The sequence below is a fragment of the Oenanthe melanoleuca genome, chromosome 21 (assembly GCF_029582105.1).
Source record: "Oenanthe melanoleuca isolate GR-GAL-2019-014 chromosome 21, OMel1.0, whole genome shotgun sequence".
NCBI lineage: Eukaryota > Metazoa > Chordata > Aves > Passeriformes > Muscicapidae > Oenanthe > Oenanthe melanoleuca.
Genome location: NC_079354.1, coordinates 2,157,473 through 2,176,094, shown reverse-complemented (window position 1 = coordinate 2,176,094; position 18,622 = coordinate 2,157,473).

Genomic DNA, 18,622 nt, shown 5'->3' with positions numbered 1-18,622 from the left:
TGAAATGTAAGTGGGTATTGCCCTCCAGCAGAGAATGGAATTTGTGTCATTGGGGCCTGGCTGGAGGGAGTTTGAAGGGCTCCCAGAATCTCAGTGTTGCTGTTGGGTTGGTTTTGCTTGGTGGATCTGCTCCTGCTGCCTCTGCTGCTTGCTGCTGCACACAGCTAAAAACAGACCAATGATTTTGTCATGTTCCCAAGGGACAGCAGTGTCCTCTGGTGCTGGGCCACCATCTAGGTCTCTACTGGGACATGGCAGCAGCTGCCTCCTTTTAAAACCAGACTCTGACTTGCAAGAGCACTGTCAGCACTGACCTGACCCAGCCTTCCTGCTGCCTTATCTTGTGTGAACCAGCCTCTCTCTCCCTGCCTGGCTCTTTTCCATGGGGTGCTTCTGGGGTGCTGTGCTTGGAAGGTGTCTTACTTTGCTTCCCCTGGCTGCCCACACTCTGTGTCCTCTGAAAAACAGTGCTCAGTGTTGTTCCTCTCTAAAAAGATCAAGCATGACAGAGGAAATTACTGCTTCAAAAACTGCAAAGAGTAATCCTGAACTGATTAAATTATGAATAAACAAGTTCTAGCTACTGAAATGCCCTCGTGAATTTCTACTAGTGTTGTCACCTTGGTCCCATTGGTGATCTGTCCCTTTCATGGCTGAATCAGTTCCTGAAATCGAGCCTGGGAAAAAAGCAGCCGTGGTCTGGGAGTTGGCTGGAGCTCTCTGTGAACTTCTGCCCTAAATGACTTGTCCAGGATTGTGCAAGAACCTGGCAGCATTGGCCAGGCTGGAGCTCAACAACAAGGTTATCTTAGCTAGGGATCTGCTGCCCTGCCACCGACACACCAGGGCTCCTCCTCTTGTTCCTGACCCACCAACTCCTCACTGCAGCGAGGTGAGATGAAAATACAGCTTACCATGGGCTTAGGAAAAAGCCTGAATGCAAAATAAATTGACTGTAGAAGAGATGGAGGAGCTTGGATGAGGGACAGGAGAAATCCTGATCTGATTTTGTGGGTTCTCTTGGGTATAGACTGTGAATCTTTTTACACCTATCCTGATCTGCTGCCCTCTGCCCACTGCTGAGCTTTGGCAGAGGATCAGAGTAAGCAAGGGGATACACTTATCTGATCATCCCCAATGCAGTGCTCCCTGGACATTAGTGAATTCACTGATTATACCAGAGAGGTTTTTGGCTTGATGTGTCAGTTTGAGCTAAGGACCAGCTGGACACTGCACTGTGTGCTGTCAGCCCTTGGCTGTAGGCAGAACTTCCCTGGGGCAGGATGGGGAGGCAGCTCCTGTCCCTGCAGGGCAGTGTGTGTGTGCTGGGCTGTCCCTGCAGGGCAGTGTGTGTGTGCTGGGCTGTCCCTGCAGGGCAGTGTGTGTGTGCTGGGCTGTCCCTTCAGGGCAGTGTGTGTGTGCTGGCCTGTCCCTGCAGGGCAGTGTGTGTGTGCTGGGCTGTCCCTTCAGGGCAGTGTGTGTGTGCTGGGCTGTCCTTTCAGCTCCTGTCCCATCAGGGCAGTGTGTGTGCTGGGCTGTCCCTTCAGGGCAGTGTGTGTGTGCTGGGCTGTCCTTTCAGCTCCTGTCCCATCAGGGCAGTGTGTGTGCTGGGCTGTCCCTGCAGGGCAGTGTGTGTGTGCTGGGCTGTCCCTTCAGGGCAGTGTGTGTGTGCTGGGCTGTCCCTGCAGGGCAGTGTGTGTGTGCTGGGCTGTCCTTGCAGGGCAGTGTGTGTGTGCTGGGCTGTCCTTTCAGCTCCTGCCCCTGCAGGGCAGTGTGTGTGTGCTGGGCTGTCCCTGCAGGGCAGTGTGTGTGTGCTGGGCTGTCCTTGCAGGGCAGTGTGTGTGTGCTGGGCTGTCCTTTCAGCTCCTGCCCCTGCAGGGCAGTGTGTGTGTGCTGGGCTGTCCCTGCAGGGCAGTGTGTGTGTGCTGGGCTGTCCCTGCAGGGCAGTGTGTGTGCTGGGCTGTCCTTTCAGCTGTTGCCATGCAGTAGCTGGGCAAGGGCAGTGCTCAGCAGTGGAACAGTGTGTGTCTGTGTGTGTGTGCCTGTCCGTGGTGTGTTCCCAGCTGCCCTCTGGTGGTTTGTGACAGAAGGGCTGAGGTTGGAATTTGGCCCCTGTTCCTGACGTCGTGAGGGCCTCTGCAGCCCACGGGAACTTCCTTGGAGCAGAACCCTCAGGGTGGGACATGGCAGGATCCACTCCAGCAGCCTCTGGTGCCCTGCAGTGCTGCCTGCTCATGGTGCTGCCAGTAAAGCCTGAATTGACTGCAGGGGTCATACAGGTTGGTTCCTGCATGGGAGGTGGCTTCATGTTCCAAGGTGAGGGGATGGAGTTCTGGAGCAGGAAAATGCAGACTAAAATCTCTACAGCACACATCTTCATGGGCTCTGGTGAGAAATGGGCCTGAGCTCTGAAGCCAGGTTTGCTATCACCTTTAATCTCTTGCCATCAGTATTAGTGATGGAATAAACTACATAAAATTAAACCAGATATGTACTGAGTTCCTTTGGTCTTAATGCATGTGGGAAAATACTTCTGTTTTGAATTTCCAGTTTTTCCTTGGTTTTGAAGATGACAGCACACATGGGCAGTGTATGTTCATCTGCTCACCCCCCTGTGCCTCTTGCTGCTGGAACTCCCAGCCTGAAGTGGCTGTGTAAATGATGTTTTCAGTGTGGGAGGGAGAAGCCTAAACCCCATAATACAAGGGATGTACTGACCCTGTCTACCTGTAATTGCATGGGGAGGAGAGAGGGTTTCTTTCCACAGAGGAGAAAGGTTGTGTACTTTATCCAACACCCAGCTCTGGAAGGATGGGGGTGTTGGAAGCAGAGTGCTGCACACATCTTCCTTGAATTTAGTATAGGACCTAGGTTTGGGCTGCTGTCCCACCATGTGACAACCTCCCTGTGCTCCCAGTGACATAGTTACAGCTGGAGGGAGCTTGCCCCAGGAGAAACACACCTCTTGGCCCTTCCTGAATGTTTTGGGAGGGTTAGATTGGAGCAGAGGTTCCCTTGCCAGATGCTGTGGCAGCAGTGAAGCCCATGGATATCTTGCCCCCTCCTTCATAATTCTCTGCTGGTTTATTGGTGTTCCTTGTCCCATCAGGGGGAACCTTCAAAAAGCCCTGTGCTCTTGATCTGCAGCTAGTTGGCTGAGATCATGTTTCCCAAATCTCCTCCCTCCTACCTTTCACTGTTGGCTGTCCAAGGGGAGCTGGAGATGCTTGCACAGTGCTGCACACTTCCCAGAGCTCATAGTGAGGTGGGCTCCTCCTTGATGGTTTCTGAGTTGATGGCTGTCACCTGCCTGTGCCATTCTGGGCTGTGGCTTCCTTATATCCCAGGGTGAATTACCTTCAAATGCAGGTGAAACTAGTGGGGGCAAAACTACAAACATCAAATGATGAAGGGAGCTTGCAAGAGTTGAGACCTGATATCTTCCAGGCAAGGTAAGTGACTGCTTTGGCCCTCAAGGAGTGTTTCAGCCCCCTGAGCCATGGCCTGGCTACACAACCAGCTCCTTCCTTCCAGCCTGTGTGTGCTGCAGGGGTGCAGGACTCTGCTGAGTCCACAGAAGATGCTTGGATGTATGTGGGAGCTTACAGCATGAGAAAGGCTTGTCCTGGAAATCTGTCTTGCTTCTCTTGTGGAGAGTCTGAACTGGGCACCACTTTTAGAAACTGCTGAGGCATCATCCTGGCATCCAAGAGGCTTGGTTCCTGTGAGCCTGGTGAGCTCTGAGCTCTGGCCATGTCTGAGTGGTTCTGCAGAGGAGAAGCCACTCCATTTTCTGGATAGCAGAGCAGGCAGAGGCAGGAGAGTAGAGTGATGGGCTGGGGGCTGTGATGGGGCTGCCTGGTTCTCTGCTTTTATCCATCATGGGGTTTTAAGAGACATTGGCAGCCCACTCTGGAGCACAGCATCCCTGGTTTCATTCCTTGTGGGGACAGTGCTGGGACATGCAGGTGGCTGCTGAAGGCACTGTTCATATCAGGGGATACTCAAGAACTGAGGGGGTTGTTATGACAGATTATAGAATCCTAAAATTGTTTGGGTTTGAAGAAACCTTAAAGATAATTTAGTTACAATCCCCTGCCATGGACCAGGTTTATCCTGTCCAACCTGGCCTTGAACACTTCCAGGAATGGGGCAGCCACAGTTTTCCAGATCCCTGGAGGCATTGAGCCCTACTTCAGAGCTGGAGTCTCCTGTGCCAGCAAAGGCTGAGGAAACCAGTATTGACTCAGCCATGACTGACTGGGGTTGGATCCTGGTGGAAGATAAGGCCTGCTCAATTTCCCAGGACTGCTGTGGGACAGGAACTGACCCAGGATTCACCTCCCCAGTGCCCAGCACAGGGGGCAGTCACTGCCTGGTGCTGCTTTGCCTCTTGCCCACCTGGGCACACTCTGCTCATGTTCAGCACCCCCAGGTTCTTCTCTGCCCAGCAGCTTTCCAGACTTCTCTGCATGCCTGGAGCAGTGCCTGGGTTTGGTGTGACCCAAGTTCAGGACCTGGCACTTGGCTTTGCTGAACCTTGTGCAATTGGCCTTGGCCCATCAATGCAGTGTGTCCTGATCCCTCTGCAGAGCCTCCTGCCCTGCAGCACATCCACACTCCCACCCAGCCTGCTGCTGGCTGTGATGACACCACCCTAGCTGCCTGGGCTGGGTTTTTGGGCTCTCACCACACAAGCACAGCCCCCTTGCCCTGATGTTGTCCCCAGCCATGTTCTCCCAGAGCTGGGCTCTCTGCAGGATTCTTGGCAGGGTGCTGGTCGCTGTCTTGCCTGCCCTGCAGAGCTTTAGGGGCTGGAGGCAGCTGCCTGTGCCTGGGCAGAGGTGAATTCCTGCAGGACAGCCGGTGTCAGGCTGTCCCCAGCCCACTAGATGGCAAACATGTAAAGGCTTTGCTCGTTCCTGAACAGCCCAGTCATTGGCTCCAGTGCCAAGAAGAGGGCTGGAGGAGTTGGATTTCTTTTTGCTGGTGCTGTCTGCACCAGCAGCCACCGGCTGTGGCTCCAGTGCAATCATTTACATTTCCATCTCCTTTGTATAACATCAATAGTGGGGTGTGCACAAACTGCTGAGCTGTTTACAGCTGTGCTGGAGCTGCAGCCTGGCCTGAGCAAGCCTCATCCAGCTGTGCTCCTGTGGCTGCTGCTGTTGGTTTTGGCTTCTTTCAGATCAACCCAGCCCTTGGTAACAGAGCACCAGGAGGAAGAGCACAGAGGCTTGGGGGTTTAGTGGGGTGGTTTGTTCCACTGACTATGCTGAGCAGTTTGGGTTTCCCTAAGCAAGCATATCCTCAGTGGCTGTTTGCCCTGATGCTGTGTCCCCATGGAGTGCTTTATGGGCACAGTCCCCCCTCCAAAAGCTTATTGCAGTCCACAGCTTCCTCACAAGGGGCAGTGAGGTTGGATACTACTGGGAACCAGGGAAAAAGCAGCCTTAAGGCCGTGCCTTTCTTAGGCCTTTACAAGGTCAAGGAATTATAACAATGATTATGCACCTGCAGGGTGTGTGAGAGATGTGATGTTTTGCAAAAGTATGTTTTTGAGAAGGTGTTGCCTTCTTTAACCAGTAAGTCTTTTCTATTTTGTTTTGCACAAACTACCCTTTATATATGTGTAGTGTTTCTTTAAATAGTGGGATTGTTGGGGATGTCCTGTGCAGGGCCAGGGTCTGAACTGGATGATGCTTGTGGATGCCTTCCTGCTTAGGATGTTCCATGGTCCAGGGTGGGTAGAACCCTGTCTGTGTTAATGTCCCTTCAGTGCTGTCCCCTGTTGTCTTTAGCCCTGGTGAACAGGGATGGTTTGGTCTCTTTGGTCAAAGAAGCTGCTCTGAGTTGGAGCCTGTCTGAGGGAGCACACTGCCAGCAGAGCAGTGCCTCTCCCCAGCTCTGCCTTTCTTGCATGAACATGAGGTGCCACTCAAGTTTCCAGGCATGGACCTTTCCTGTGAGATTCAGTGAAGAGTGGGAGCATCTTCTGTCTGCTGGGAGTGATGAAGCTGGAGTCTACCAAGGTTTCATGGGCCATAGAAGATCTGCTACCTGCTGCAGATACTGGCCAGGGAACATGGGGACATGGCTGTTGCTGCAGCAGAGCAGGAGACTTTGGAGATGCCTGAGTAATTCAGGAGCTTGATGGATGCATGAACTAAGGTGCCTCTGAAAATCATCTGTATGATGAGGAACTAAAATACCTTTGAAAAGCTGGCTGTGGTGTCTGGCTGGAGCTCAGCTGCCATGATTAGAGAGCAGTGTTGCTTTGAAGATGGGATTATGTTGCTTGATGGGCCTTTAGAAGTGTGAGCTTTGACCTCGTGCCCTGATCAAGCCTGTCCTGTTCCACAGTCCTGCATGGAGGCAGAGCAGGGTTTGTCTGGGGTGACCTGACTGGGGTGTATGTTCAGATACACTGGGAACCCTGCTAGGAAAGAGGAGGGTCAGGCTGTGTGAAGTGTCCACAGTGCTAGTGGGACCTGTGGAGTGCACACAGTACTTGTGTCACCCTTCAGTGGTGGACCTGACAGTGGATGCAGAAAAGCCTTCACATGGTGCTATGGCCATCTGCTTTTTCTCAATAATCCAGACTGATTTAGACTGGAAGTGCCTTAAAAATCATCTTACTCCATTCTCCTGCCATGGGCAGGGACACCTTCCACTAGATCAGGTTGCTCCAATCCCTGACCATGAGCATTTCCAGGGATGGGACAGCCACAGCTTCTCTGGGAAACCTGTTCCAGAGCCTCACCACCCTCATGGGAAGAATTTCTCCCTATCTAATCTAAACCTGCTGTCTTTCAGTTTAAAGCCATTTTGCCCTGGTCCTTCCTGGGGTCCTTCCATTCCTCTGCAGTTTGATTCCTGGCTCAACCTCACCTCATTTGACTGTCATCCCCTTACTCTGCTTCCCTCTGGTTTCATCCTGCCTTGGCTTCAGCCTGGCTCCAACATGGTTAATCTGTCAAACTATTTCTAACAAACCCACCCAGACAATGGATGCTCATGGATCTCTGCCTCCTCTCCCCTCCTGTGACCTGCAGCAATTTAGGTTAGAGAACAATAGTCCTGGTCTAAAAGACCTGATTTCATTCTCAGGAAGATTGGAGCTTTGGTTGTAAAGATAACAGAGTTTGCATAGGGGGCTCCAGATCTGCAGAAGGTGCAGTTTTCTGTTGTGATGTTTAAAACTTCTCCCAGCACACTGTGAGCTGGGAGTGCTGCTGCTCAGCCTGCTGCTCCTGTCCATGTGGGGCTGAAGAGAGCAGGGAATGGCAGCCAGCCCCTGTGTGCTGAGGGTTAGCTGAGGCTGTGGCCTCCCTTCCCAAAGCACAGAGACTCAGGACACTCACTGCCTCTAGGGCAGGGTGGGAAGGGGATGGAGCACTGACTGTTGAGGGGAGTTCCAGGGCAATGGCAGCTGCTGAAAACATTTTGAGCCAACTCCAATGCCATTACTGGATCCAGCAGTGATGTGCAGTGCCCTTTCCCAGCTGTAAATCTGACTTGTTTATGTACTTAGAGGTTGATTGCTGATGCAGTGATGCCAAGGTGGTGCTTGTGTTGGAGGTGGAGGTGAGTCTGGCTCCCACCTTTGCCTTGCCTGGCACAGTCACAGCCCAGCCCCAGTGCCCTGGTTTTGTTCCAGGTGTGCTCTGCACAGCTGTCATGACTGAAGCCAGATTCCCAGTCCATTTCTTGCCTGTCCCCTGCTTCTGAGGAGGGACATCTATTTATGTACTGATAATGGAGCCCCTGAGCTACAGCCATGCTATTCCCTGTCTTTGTGTGCTGGTTTTGGCTGGGGGGGAGTAACTGTCCTCACAGTGGCTGATGTGGGGCTGTGTTCTGAATTTTGCTGAATGCAGGGTTGATAATATAGAGATGTTTTTGTTCCTGCTGCATGGGGCTCACACAGGGCCAAGGCCTTTTCTGCTTTTCCTAAGGCTGAGCTGGGGAAGAGGCTGGGAGGAGGCACAGCCAGGACAGGTGACTCAAACTGACCAGAGGGACATTCCAGCCCACAGGACATCATGCTCAGTGTGTAAAGCTGGAGGGAAGAAGGAGGAAAGGGGATATTTAGGGTGATGGTGCTTGTCTCCCAAGTTGCTGTTCCATGGGATGGGGCCCTGCCCTCCTGGAGGTGCTGAGTACCTGCCTGCCCATGGAGAGCAGTGAATTCATTCTGCTTTTCTTTGCCTGTGTGTGTGGCTTTTGGTTTCCCTATTGAACTGTCTTTACCCACGAGTTCTCCAGCTTTTACCTTCCAGTTCCCTCTCTGATACCACTGGTGGGGAGTGAGTGAGTGGCTGCTGGCTGGGGTTAAACCAGGACAATGTGCCAGATGCCTTTTATTACTGTCTTGGGTGGAGTTAGGAGCTGCTGGAAAAGCAGTCCAGGCAGTGCTGGAAAGCATGGTGCACCCTGCAGGTCCTGCCACAGCTGGAGCTGTAGGGGAGGTTCCATGTGCTGTGATTCCATTGCCAGACCCCCTTGTCTCTCTGCTCCAGCCCCCAAGGCACACACCAGGAAAGCTGGGGGGATGTTGGCTCCTTCCTGGGTGCCTGAGGAATCCTGCAGCCTTGCAGCAGTGATGCAGGTATCCAAAGGCCAACACTGGGTCCTGGAGTCTTGCAAAGTGAGGGTGGGTAAGGTAAGTAAGCAGTGTCAAATTAAAACAAGTGACACTAGAGGAGCTACTGCTGACTCCAGTGACCCATGGGCATGTCTTGGGACCAGAGTGCTGATTTGGGAAGGTCTGTGTTGTGTTTTCATTCCTGGGAACAGCTCAGGGAACCAGAGCTCTAGTATGCAGCTGGGTCTGTCAGTCTTTTGACACTGTCCCATCCAAAAAGCCCCTGAATCTGCTCCCTGAGCTTGCCAGCTCTGGCTCCTTGTGTGCTTCCCTCCCCTGTCCTGGCTGGAGGCAGAATGAATCTGTCCTGATGGCACTGCAGTGACAACAAGGATCATTTTGGTCACTGCAGGTGCTGTCAAAGCTTGAAGGACCAGACACCCCCAACACAGCCAACAGCAGGGGTTGGCACCCAGCTGGCTGTGTATTGGCATCTCTGGCTGGGAGGTTCTCCTCTTTTGGGGAGGAGCTGGCATCTGGGGAGCCAAGACAAAAGGGAAATATTGTTTTCTAAACTCTCACCAGCCTGAGCAGTGGTTGCAGCAGGTCCTTAATTCCAGAGGAATCATTCTGTCTGCAGCTGTGGCAGTGCTGGGTTAGTCTGCCTGGTGGCAGGGCTGTGTCCTGGTGTGCTGTCAGCCCCAGCTGGCCTGGGTTTGGGGCAGACTCTGTTCAGTCATGGCTTTTGGAGGTTTAGCTCTCTGCACCTCTGGCTCTTTCCTGGTCTGTGAAGTCCTTGCATGGGAAGGATGTGAAGGGTAGATGTCCTAGTTCAGCTGCCTGCACAACATTCCCAAAATAAGCTGCCACTGCTGTGGCATTTGTAGAGACCATCTCCAGCCATGTTTTGTACTCATGGCTTCCTTCATCCTCCTGCCCAGCTGAGGATAATACCTGGGGATGTGGCAGCAGCCCAGTCCCAGCCATTGAGCACACTGGAATATACTGAGGAGACACTGAACCCAGAATCACAGGATCAGTTAGGTTGGAAAGACCTCTGGGATCACTGAGTCCAGCCTATGAACACCATCATGTCAGCTGGACCATGGCACTGAGTGCTTAAACACCTGGGAGCAGAGCCTGAACCCCACCTGGCTACACCCTCCTGCCAGGGAGTTGTAGAGCAACAAGGTCCCCCCTGAGCTCCTTTCCTGCAGACTGAGCCCCATCAGACCCCTCAGCTGCTGCTCACAGGACAGGAGCTCTTCACTGCTTCTCTGGGCCTGCTCCAGCCCTCAGTGTCCTCTGTGAAGGGAGGCACACAGCACCTGAGTGCCCTCAGTGCCAGTCCAGGGAGAATCTCTTCCCTGGTCCTCCTGGCCACCCTGTTCCTGACACAGGCCAGAATGTCACTGGCTTTCTTGGCCACCTTGGCCTTCTTGGGCACATGCTGGCCCACGTCCAGCTGCTGTTGACCAGCACCCCCATATCTGATTTCACTGGGCCACTTTCCAGCCACTCTGCCCCAGGCTGTAGTGCTGCATGTGGTTATTTGTGGCCAAGGTGCAGGACCCAGCACTGGGTCTTGCTGAACCTCATGCCAGTGATCTCAGCCCGTCCAGGTCCCTCTGCAGGTTCTTCCTACCCTCCAGCAGATAAACATTCTGACCCAGCTTGGAGTTGTCCATGAATTTACTGAGGGTACTTGATCACCTCATCTGGATCATCAGTAAATATCTCAAACAGGGCTGAGCACTGATCTCTGGGGGACACCATCAGTGACTGGCCACGAGCTGGGTGCACCATTCACCACCACTCTCTGGGCCTGGCTGGCAGCCAGTTCATCTTCCCCCAGTGCAGATGAACTTGTCCAAGCTGTGGGCTGCAGCTTTTCCAGGAGTATGCCATGGGAGACTGTGTCAAAGGCTTTGCTGAAGTCCAGGTAGACATCTACAGCCTTCCCTTCATTCCCTAGTGGTCATAAAAGGAGAGAAAGTTGGTCAAGCAGGACCTGCCCCTCCTCAGCCCCTTCTGGCTGGGTCTCATCCCTTGGCTGTGCTGTGTGATAGCACTCAGGATGATTTGCTCCATGGTTAGACTGTTGTTTTCCAGATCTTCCCAGCCCAGCTGCCTGGGGTAAGTGCTCAGGAAGAGCTTGAAGAGCTTGGTCCTGCCAGGTGTAGGGGCCTGGTTCTCCCACTCCAATCCCTGATCCATCTGCCAGCTAATGGCTGCTTCACACTTTCCTCTTCTGTGTCTTTGCAGATGCATTGCAGGGCTGGAAGCTTCTGGGCACCCACAGGCACCATAGGAGGGGGTTTGGAGGGGCTGCTTTGTGCCTGCTGGCAGCCTTTGAGCTCTCCTGCTGCTAGCAGCCCCAGCCCTTGTTTGCTGAATGCCACCAAGTGCTCCAGCATGGGGATACCTGGCCAAGATCACAGGACAGCTTAAGGCTCCACAGAGACAGGAGCTTAAAGCTTGACCCTAGGACCTCTCCAGTACACCCTTGGGCAGTGGCTGTGATTTACAGTGTGGGTGGAAATGTCTCCTGAGCCAGGAATCCACTGGAGTGAATCCCTGGCTGCCCACTGCAAGAAGGGCTGGGCAGACACAGCTGGTGGCAGAGAACTGAGTGTCTGTGTGTGCAGTGACCCTGAGACTCAGTGTGCAGGTGGGCTGTCTGATCCAGCTCTTCAGGGGGTCCTGGTCACTCCACTGGTCATGGAGCTGATGGGGAGGATGGGTAGCAAGCCCCTGCCTGCCCAAGGGTACTTGAAGGAACCTCACAGAAGGAGGGGTTTGTCCCTGGCCATACATGGGAAATGTGAATTTGAGGACATTCCTTGGTGGCACAGAGATGAGTGCAGCATGATCCTGGCTGTGTCCTGGCAGGGATGCTGGGTGGGATAAGTACAGCTCCAGTATAGGGAAAGGTGAGGAGGAGCTGGCACTGGGATCCCACCTTCTCTGATGCCATCTGGGATCCCCAGCACCTGCTGATCCCAGGCAAGACAGTTCTCAGCATCACCATAACCCCACTGACTTCTCTCCCGCCCTGCTCCCAACACTGGTGTGTGCTGGCTGTCTCAGCTGATCAGACAGGCAGCTCTGGCCTGCTGGGGATGCCCCAGTGCCCTCTTGGCCTGGCAGCAGCTGTGCAGTGCCTGGTGCCAACCAGGCTGGCATGCAGGGGCAGGCTTTGCTGCCATCGTGCCTCCTGTCCTCCTGCACAGCAGCTGGGTCCCTTTGCTGTCCTGAGATGATGTCCCTGGAGAGGAGGGGCCTGGTTTTAACCTGTTTCATCCAAAATCTTGATGTGCCTAAGTAAAGCCTGTCCACCCTGCTTGTGCTGCTGCATTGAGTGATTGTGACACAGCAGGAGTGTGCTGAGTCCCAAAACCCTGCCAGGGACTGTCACCAGGCCCAGGAACAGCCCTGGCTCCAAGGGGATGGGTTCATCTGTGTGGTGACCCACTGGCTCTGCATCCCAGCAGCACCTAGCCAAGCAGGGCTGGGCAAGGGGGCCCAGCAGCATTTCCCCCTTTCCCCAGGTTGTTATTTCAGCTGCTGGAGCCTTGGCAGGGCTGATAAACACCCTGCAGGTGCTGTTTGCAAGTCCCTTCTCCATGAAATACCCCATGCCCTGGCTCAGGGTTCCCCTGCTGCCTGCCCTGCCCTCCTCCTCCCCAGGCTCTGGGACAGGCAGAGCATACATGAACCCTTGTCCTTGCCTCCCTCCTGACCTGCTCAGCACAGGCTGCTTTTCTCTTGGCATAGCAGCACAGCTCAGCCCCAGCCATCACACTCCAGTCCTCCAGGGCTGCTTCTTAACCTGGAGAAGCAGTGGGTTGTTTGTGTTGCTCTTGGCAGGGACACCAGGCCCTCCAAAAGGCATGGAGGTGTGGGGCATAGGCCAGCCTGGGCTGTTTGTGTTGGACCCACCATGCTGGGAATTGGTTCATTCAGCTGCTAATTGCTTCAGAAGTGTGGGGCTGTGTCAAAGGGATGCAGGACAGGGACAGCAGGCATGGCTGGGGGAGGAGGGCTGGCCCCAGGCTGCTTTGCTCAGGGCTTTGCTGTCTCACCTCTCCTGGCTGTGAATCTGGGAGTGGAGGTGTCCTGGCTGTGACCCTGTTTCTCAGCAGCCCCAGTATGGGGATGTGATGCTCTGTTTCTGGGGGAGAGGCACTCCCTTCCCTGCTGCACATCCTCTCTTCTAGGATGGAGAGGGGCAAGAGGCTTTCCCAGCCCCAAATCCCCCTGCTGGCTCTTCCTGCATTGGCTCACCCAGGTTTGCTCTCATGCTGGTTTTTCTCACACTGCTCTGAGTGGTGGGAATGGAGGATTTTGCCCCACAGAAGGGCTTCTCCCCCCATTCCTGTCCTTCCACTGTACATGGTCCCTGCCATTGCTTCAGTGCTGGGGTGGTGGAGAGTTCACTCACCTTGGTATGAGCACAGCTGAGGGCAAGCAGGAGTGGAGAGGCCTTGAAAGCACCACCCTGTGTGTTGTAAAGGGCATTTCTGGCACCTCCAGACATGCTGGCACCCAAACCCTGGATGCTGGTTGTGGGCTGCTGGGTGTTCACCTTTGCAGGCTGGAGACACCATCATTCCTCTTTGACAGGGTCAGCTTCACCTTGTTTCCATGCAGGTGGGAGGGATGTCCTTTCCCAGAGCTGGCTGGGATCTAGGGCAGGAAGAAGTGCTACCAGGTACTGTCCTGGCTTTGGGAAGAGGCCACCAGCCCTACCACCATCTTCCATGCAGCCATGACCATGCTGCTGAGCCCAGGGCAATGTGCAGGGAGAGGGAACCCCAGGCAGACTCATGATCCCTTGGTCCTCCTGCCTCTGAGATTCAGCACTGACAGTTGTTTTGAGCCTCTGTGGGCTAAAGCAGGATGCTGTCCTGTGGCTCCATCCCTGCTGGATGCTGAGCCCTGCCTGGCTCCCTGCCCTGCTGGCCTGCATCCTGCTGTCCTGCCTGTGCCCTCTCCCACCCTTCTCTCCCTGCCCCTGCTTTCCTTCAGTAACAGCCCTTTAAAAGTCCAAACACCTATTGTCCAAATGGGGATTAAGCACCATCTGTACAAACTTTGAGGCCATTTCCAGTGACTGGAAGGAAACAGATGACTCAGAGAGGCATTGCAACACAGCAGCAGTGACCCTGCCCGAGCCAGAGATGTCAGTGCAGCAGCCCTGTTAACCCAGGCACCTCTGGGCAGCCTTTTGAGGCTCATGGCAGAGCAGCCAGCAGCAGCTCTCAGAGGGCTGTGGGATCCCTCTGATTTGTGAGCTGTTTCCAAACAGCCATCCCTCATGGCACAGCTGTGATCCATCTGGTCCTACTGTGAGCTCCTGAGGTCTGGTTTGGAGGGGTGCTGGTGAGAAGGTGATGCAGTGTGTGGGTTTCATGGCACAACAGGAGGTCCAGGGTTAGTGTGAGACCTCCCAAGACCTTCATGCTGTGTTCTTTTTCCTCAAAATGTTGACCAAATATTGCTGAAGGCAGTCCTGGAAGAAGGTGACATCATCCTGATGTCAGGAGATGTTTCTCATGGGAGCAGAAAAGTTGTGCTCACATCCCTTCTCTCCACACACCTCACCTGCCTGGTACATGACATGTTTCTGTAGCCCCTTGGGACTGGGGTGGCACCCAAACTGGGGACAGTAGTGCATGGGAGGCAGAGGAGCTGTGGTGGCCCAGCAGTGAGGAGCACGTGGCCAAAGTGGGATATCCAGCAGGATGTTTTGCAGGCAAAAGCAAAACCCTGCTTTAGCAAAGTCCAGCAAAACCCCTCTTTGATCCTGAGGGAAGTTAGGGGAAACAAAACAGATTAAGGTTGGGAAGACTGAGTGGATTAGATGTTTTGAAGGATTTGAGATGATTTAGCTGATCCTGTGGTTACAGAACATGGATCTGGGTCCTGAGCAGTGCAGGCACAGCTAAGCCCAAGAACTGGACAGGGATCCCTGGGTGATGGATGTGAGGATGAGGAGTGAAGTGCTGCTGTTTTTTGTTTGAGGGGAACTGTAGCTTGCAACTTTTCCCCTTTGCTTGCTGTGCTTATTGTTCTGCAGCTCCACCATGGCTTGTTTCTGGCTTGCCTGGACTCTGCTGATCTGCAAGATGTGATGCTGAGCATCTTTGAGCTCAGATCCAACACTGAGGATGAGGCAGGCCTGGACTTTGGGTGACGGCAGTGGTGTGAGAGGAGCATCAGGAAATTGCTCCTCATTTGGGAGTGTTTTGCTCCTGCTCATGGTGCTGTCCATGCTCAGTGCATTGGGATGGGAAAGTGGTGTGAGATATGCTGGGGGTGTGCATGTATCTGAATCTTGTATCCTGTGCACAGCTTAGTGCCTTCACATCCTGAGAAGTGATGGCTGGGGCAAGAAATAAGTAGGTCTCAACAAGGAGCTGTGATTGAGACAGGTTTACCACAAGTGAGACCTAGACAGATACAATAGGGCCAGAAGTTGGAAAAACTATTAGGCAGAGTTTAAGTAAAATGATCTGAAGACAGTGCTAGGGCAAGTAAAATTTTGTTTGGCTTAACACACAAAACAGAGAAGAAGAGGAGAAGAAAGAGTGAAAGTCTCAGCTGGTTCAATTTCCAGTGACAGGCAAAGAGTTAAAGTGATATGTTGGGAGTTATGAGTGTTTATATAAAAGAAAAGTGGCAGGTGAAAGGGATAAAATAACACAGTTTGTAAAGCAATGCAATATGTTTGAATTATCCAAGGATCAGAGTAGGAATTTGGAAGGTAATATTGGATAGAAGGAAATGAGAGATGGAGACAGAAATAGGAAGGGGCAAAACCAGCTTGAGGTGGCTTTCCCATTGGTTACTGCAAAGGGAAAAAAAGGGGTTGGTATCATTAGGACCCGTTGAATTTGTTTATTAGAGGGGCTTCTTCAGAGTTAATCTCAGGGCCTGTGCTGTATCAGGATGCAGAACAGACCCTGCTGAGCTGGGTTTGCTGCAGGAACATGCAGTGTGTTGTGTGCTCAGACTCCCTGAGCAGCCCTTGTGCTCAGAGGAGCTGTGGAACTCCCAGTGCTGTTCCTGACTGAGAGCTGCATCCTTCACTTCCTCCTCAGTGAGCTGGGAGTGCTCAGCCCCACAGAACTGGGTTCCCCAAAATCTCCAGTGGGCTCAGCACTTCTTCAGCAGGATGGAACAACTGCTCTCCATCTGCCCAAAGAGGTGCTCCTGCTCCTGCTGCCATAGCACTAGGAGGTTTTCTGCCTGGGAAACGTGGGTGAAAGGCTCTTGGCACCATGGGAAGGTGCATGGGATGCAGCTGGGAAACTGCTCTGCTGGGGAGCTTGGGCACTTCTGGAAGGTTTGAAATAGATGTATCCCACTGCCCTCACTCTTAATTGGCTCCTACAACCTTGTCTTCACCTGCTCTGCAGGCACCATCCCCACTAGCCCAGAGATCAGCTTCTCCTGGGATGTTTGCTTGGCTCTGTTCCCTCACTGGTTTGTTGCCTGCAGCACCTTCACCTGACAAAGCCCTTGGATGGCAGCTCTCTCACAGCTGTGCTGCTGGGAGGTGGTTCCCATTCCATCAGTGCCTTCCTTCTCATGGTTTCATTTAATTTGCATCTAACTCAGCTCTGAGGCCCTCCCAGATATGCCAGGTTTCTTGATGGAAATTAAGTGGTTGCATATTTTTCAGCTGGCCAGGTAGCAGAGTAGGAATGGGAATAACAGTTCTTTACTAGGAAAATTAAAATAAAAATACAATAATACAAAAGAAACCAAAACCCTGCCAGAGTCAGAATCCAAGCTGACACCCGTCAGTCAGTCAGGGTGTTGGCACAGTCCCATTCAATGGTGGCTGCATCCTCCTGCAGGGGCAGATGTGGTTCAGCTGGAGCAGTGCTCCTGGAGAAGGTGCAGTTTCCTCTGAAGCTCCAGGGATGATGTGGAAAGGTCTGGCTTTCCTCTGGAATCCAATGGAAAGAAGGTTCCTTGGTGTTCCAAATCTCAGTTTTTATCTGGGTAGGAAAGGCTTGGCTCCTCCCCTGGCTGGAGCATCTCCCAGTGGGATGATGGAATTTTATCAGTCATGCCCTGGGACTCACTGGCCATTAACAGGAGATATCTCCTGGAGGGAGGATGGGATTTTAAAACCCCAGCTGGTTTTAACAGCTGGTGATAGAATACATACTTCTGTTTACATCCTGCATTGCAACCCAAGACACTCTATACCCCTGCTACATTGAATTTTCTGCACAATTTCCTTCCTGGACAGTAGCTCAACAAGCAATTCTGCTGTACAACAGGATGCTTTTTTTTCAGAAGCAGCCTGAAAACCCCCTTTCAAAAGTTATAATTCTTGAGTTCAGGAGCTACTTGCTGATAAACTTCTATACACCATCTTCCCCCCCTTCAGAATAATGAAGACTTTGAGGCTTTAAATTTGATGCTGTCAGGTGCTGCTCTCCTGGGTGTCTTTAGTGGAAGCTGTAGGGCAGATGCAGCAGCACTTGTGATTCCTACATCATTTCTTTTTCTGACAGTTCTTTGACATGTGGTGGGGTTGTGCATCTCTTGTTTCTTTACCAGCAAAACAATGATGTACATGCAGGTAGTTGGAATCATCTTGCAGACCAAAGGGTGGGAGCTGGAGAAGCTGATGGCTTCTCAGATTATGCCATAGGGAAAAAGTCACAGTCCAATTGAGCTCTGACTTGGTGAGCAAGCAGCAGGCACATAGTTCCCAAACCATGGCAGTGGTTTGTGAGATCACCTCTGGGGATGATAAGATAGGGAGAGGTGACCAGACATCATAGTTCCAGCTCCAGTATAGTTTCATAGTTTCAGCTGCCACTCTGCTTGATTGTCTTCTTTTGGAAAGGGCTTGAGGTGGTGAGACTTTCTCATGGACTGAGTTTGGCTCCCCACAGCTCCCCTGAAGAGACAGGCCATTGCATTTTGCCACCTCTTATTAAGCCTTGCTGTAGTAGCCTCACAATTCTTTAACATCCAATCTAATCTCACCTCTTTTAGTTTAAAATTGTTTCCCATGGTCTCATCTGTCTGCCCACGTAAATTATGGGAGCAAAGCTGTGATAATGCAACAACTGTCCTAGACCAGAGCCCAGAGGGACAAGTAGCCTCAGCAGCCACTGAAGGGTTTGGGGTGGGTTATTTTTTTTTTTTTTGCAGTGTTGAGCAAATGACTCTAATTAAGGCTTGCAATTTATGCTTTCATTTGTGGTGATGAAGAGCTGGAAGGAGAGATCCTGGTGGATCACTGAGCTCCTTTGGACCAAACATCTAGTGCTGAGACACTGCCAGAGCAGTCTGGGGATCCACACCAGGAAACACTCCTTGCACATGCACCTGAGGAAATACTGATGGTCAGATGTGGGATGGGAGGAGGAATATGTTGCTGGGTCTGGAAGCCAACCTAGGAGAGATCAGAGCTCCTGAGGACTGAGCTCAGGATGGGGCTTGCCTCTCTGGATCCTGGTAAGGAGCTTGGTGGCTGCAGAAGCACCCTGGGCACACCTGGGAGGATGAGCAGGGCACAGCCCAGCTGCTGCTGGAGCTCCAGCTGTGGTCCAGCCGTGATGCAGGGCCTGATCCTCAGCCCAGCTCCTGCCTCTTTCTGCCCTCCACCCACACTGATAGTTGCAATTCTGTCCAAGGCAGGTTGCACAATTTATTTTGCTGTGCTTAGAGCAGGATTTTGGCAGCCAGGGTCGGGAGGCCTCTCTGAGGAGCGCTGGCTGGGCACCCCTCCTGCTGTCACAGTATCATGTCCAGACTCTGCTCTGCTGGCTGGCTGTCCTTCTGCATGGCCCTGAGCTGCTGAAGGACACACTGCAGGGCCAGGGCACACTGACATCTGCAGCAAGTGCAGGTGGAGGTGATGCTCTCCTCCTGATGGGAGGCCATGGTGCCATGATGTGTGGTGTGGCAACTCTGAGAACACTGATCCTCTTCTTTACCTGCCCAAGCAGTGAGACACCATTCTGCCCTTGAACAATCACTTCATTCCTGCTTTCCTTC